Source organism: Taudactylus pleione, unplaced genomic scaffold, assembly GCF_031769625.1.
Source record: "Taudactylus pleione unplaced genomic scaffold, aTauple2 ptg000354l, whole genome shotgun sequence".
Classification (NCBI taxonomy): Eukaryota; Metazoa; Chordata; class Amphibia; order Anura; family Myobatrachidae; genus Taudactylus; species Taudactylus pleione.
This window is the reverse complement of record NW_028284755.1, coordinates 610495-614614: the sequence shown is the minus strand read 5'-3', so window position 1 is coordinate 614614 and position 4120 is coordinate 610495. Positions and strand designations below refer to the sequence as shown.

Genomic DNA, 4120 nt, shown 5'->3' with positions numbered 1-4120 from the left:
TAGTGCCCCTAGTAGTATGCCCCCAGTAGTGTCCCCAGTAGTATGCCCCCATTAGAAGTGCCCCAAGTAGTTGTGCCCCCAATAGTAGCGCCCCTAGTAGTATGCCCCCAGTAGTAGTGCCCCAAGTAGCATGCCCCCATTAATAGTGCCCCAGTATGCCCCCAGTAGTTGTGTCCCTAGTAGTATGCCCCCAGTATTATGCCCCCATTAGAAGTGCCACTAGTAGTTGTGCCCCCATTAGTAGTGCCCCTAGTAGTATGCCCCCATTAGAAGTGCCCTGAGTAGTTGCGCCCCTAGTAGTATGCCCCCAGTAGCGCCCCCTTACACACAAAGAAAAAAAACCACTTACCTGAATCCTCGCTCCTGCCTTGACCGCAGCCGTCCGCTTTTCTCTGCACTATGGTAGAGACATCATGAAGTCTCACCCATCACATTCAGTGGCGCGGGGGGGGGGGTGGAAGGAAGAGCTCATGACTGAGCTCCAGCCAGCTTCATCCATGGACGTAGCAGCCAATGAGAGCCTGTCTGACTCTCATTGGCCGCTGGCGGCTGTGTGTTTGTTTCTGTGGAGGGTGTGCACTGATGTCGGATTCTCTTACGAGGATCCGACGTCAGGAGGCTGCCGTTCGGCCTCGAAGTGGGATCCGATTCAGGCGGGGAAGACCCGAACAGCGGTCGATGTTCAGAGCAGTTCGGATTCCACAAAATCCAAACCGATCATCTCTACTTTAAACTTCATAAGTGATATTGGTGGAGTGCAGAACAAATAGAAAATTATTCTCCTGAAATTATGCACAACATAAACAATGAAACTGGTCTACTCATGTTCAATTTTGTAAATCCATTTGACACTAGCAGGCATGGGTGTGTTTAACAAACTACTAATACTAACAATTTATCTTGTTTTATTACTATAGTGAGCTTCCAGAGATCACCTTGAAATCTCACCTGCTACAGCTAAAATGCCATTTCACTTGGAGGCTTCTGGAAAAGGACGTCGATATTGATGCTCTGGAAAACAGAGTGCACAGCCAGCTGCCATATCTGGTGACTAAGAGCAAATACATGGTGTACAATCTACTGGCCTACATAATGCACCTTAAGGGCGACTACACCAAAGCCATTGACAATCTACAGATAGCTGAAAATAATATAGCAAACAATCCAGTTGGGACAGATAGAAAGTATCTGGTGACATTTGGGGACTACGCCTGGGTGTACTACTATTTAAAGCGATATGAAGACTCTCAGGACTACATAGACAAGATAGACCAAATCAAATAAAGAATTACAACTTTCACTGAATGATAATCAAGACATAGCTGAGATTTATGGGGAACAAGGGTGGTCATTGCTAACATTTTGTGGCCGATATTATGGAAAAGCTAAAGAATGTTTTGAGAAGGCTCTTGAGCTCGATACAGAAGATCCTGAGTGGAATTCTGGCTACGCAACAGTGGTTTATCGATTGGAAGGATTCAATGTCAGAATAAGCCCTGCTTCAGAATCCAGATCATTGCCGCTGTTGAAACGCGCTGTAGCACTAAATCCAGAGGATGCTGTGGTGAAAGCACTTCTTGCATTGAAGCTACAAGATCTAAACAAAGGTGATGAGGGAATTAAATATGTTGAAGAAGCTCTAGAACAAGCTCCAAACCTTCCATATCTACTTCGCTATGTGGCAAAGTTTTACAGAAGAGCAGGGCTGGTAGATGAAGCTCTGCGGGTCCTAAATGGTGCACTACAATTTATACCTTCCTCTGGATTTCTACATCACCAAATAGGACTATGTTACAGACACACGGCATTTAATAAAAGGAAGACATATGGAAAGATGAAAAACCAAAGCAGACAAACGCACACAGGAGAATTTGATGAACTCATCCAAAAAGCCATATTTCACTTTGAAAAAACCCTGGAATACAAGAAAAGCTTTGTATATGCATACATAGACCTAGCACAAATGTACGTAGAAGCAAAGGATTACAGAAAAGCAGAAGATACATTTGAAAAGGCTTTGTCACTCCCCAATGTTATAGGTGAAGAGAAACAGCAGATCCTCTACTATTATGGAAATTTTCAAGAATGTATCAAGAAATCTGAAAGTGAGGCTATAAAACATTATAGAATGGGCCTCCAGATAACCAATCCAAGTGAGTTCAGAGAAAACTGTGAGACAGCTTTAAAATGACTAACACAGAGAAAGATTTAGCGTGACCATACAGATCCTCTGGGGTTCAGTTTGCTTGGATTTGGCTATAAGAATAATGGAAAAACCTCAGAGGCAATTGAGTCTTATGAAAAAGCATTATAATATGATCACAATAAGGAATATCTGAGCGATCTCTGTGAGCTGAAGTTGATGATATAAAATACTGTTACGTTATAAGAAGGACATTATATATAAAACTGACAATAAGAGTTTGTTTTTAAGTTGAATATAAATCCTTATAAGCCACACAAAAATGTGAATTTCTCACACTGTACACAAACACAACTTGCACATATATTTAGAGTTAAGAAGAATCAGCAGGGGGCATTCCAGTGTACAATAGGGGTGTGAAGAGAGATGCAAGTCAACCTAGCACCCCAATTTATACTTATATTTACACATGTATTTAAAATACTAATTTTAGAAGACGGTGCAAGTTTCTAAGCTGATGATAAGTGCACAGGACATATTTATACACTACTTTTAACATTCCACATATGAAATACATGCAACACAAAATACATCCAGAAAATGTAAGTGAATGGACATTTTAGTTTGTATGTAAAATAAGCACTTTTACACATAATTCTAAATGAGGCTCTATATTTAAAAACTTTATAGTAATATTCAATCATATATGAAGGATATTCCTATAGTTGATATAAAGTTAAATGACTTGAGGGGAAAACTAACTGCCCCTACCCAGAGACACAGGAGCGCATACACCAATAGTAATGTCAGTGGGAATAATGAATAATGAATTAAAGTCCAACTAACTTTGTGAAGAGTCAGAAAACTTCCTGATATTTGCACAGCCTGGAAAGAGCTAGAAGAAATAACATAGAAGATATTCTACAACAAGGCTCAGAACTGCTATTTTCACTTTGCTTTGCTGTGTTGTTAAGTTTGAATACATTTAATGGCAAAATTATACATAATTACAGTACACATTATTATTTGTATATGTTGTGATATTTATCAATTAATATTTGGGTCTTAAACCTGATAAGTAATAAATATGCCCATAACGTATTATTTAAAATATCCTTTAATAAATATTTCAATATATCAAGATTTTTTTTTGGAAAACAATTCTAGACCGAAAAACCGATGTGCACAGGACACTCTGGGCCAATCTAGCATATTATAGATACTCTGGGGCTCATGTAGTTGCATGTACCTTTTGAGTTTTTATTCCTAGCAAAATGCATGTTATTATTCTGCACATGCACAGTAAAAGGGGGTACTTCTTGGGGAATCTGTATTATATCCCGATAGTTGGGATGCCGGCTGTCAATAGACTGACAGTGGCATCCTGATGCCTACAATCACAACACGGGAACAGTAAGTAGTTGTCCCCTGCCCTATTCACCCCCTAACCCTAATTCTCCTTTACTTTACCTTAACACTAACCCTCCCTACCCTGCACCCTAATCTTCCCGGCAAGTGCCTAACCCTAACCTCTCCCCAGTGGTGTCTAAACCTAATCCCCCCTGTCTGAAGCCAAACCCTAATCATCCCCCTTCCACAGTCTAACCCTAACTCCCCTCGGGGTGCCTAAATCTAACCCTCCCCTCCAGCTACTACCTACCCGGCCCCGCTATACTTACGATCGGGATGCCGGCTGTTTCCGGCATCGGAATGCCGAGCCATATCGGGATTCCGGCATCGGTCTTCTGGATTTGTATAGAAAGACAGAAGGACAAATTGTTGCTCTTATATAGTAGATTGAAAAAGTAAACAATTAGACCACATACAGTAGTGACAACACGACAAAGCAACAGAGCGACAAATCTTATATATAAAAAGGCATTGGTCTGTTTGTTTCTCTATCAGGTTATGCATTCAGACAATCCTGCATTGATTGTGATGAAATCAATGCAAGGTGGTCCAGTTGGATCCTGGTCA

At 40.9% G+C, this 4120-nt stretch overlaps 1 pseudogene; it reads left to right on the top strand.

Moving 5' to 3' along the window:
* Positions 1 to 806: 806 nt before the first annotated feature.
* LOC148508577 (interferon-induced protein with tetratricopeptide repeats 5 pseudogene) lies at positions 807 to 2371 on the top strand (annotated as a pseudogene).
* The last annotated feature ends 1749 nt before the right edge of the window (positions 2372 to 4120 follow it).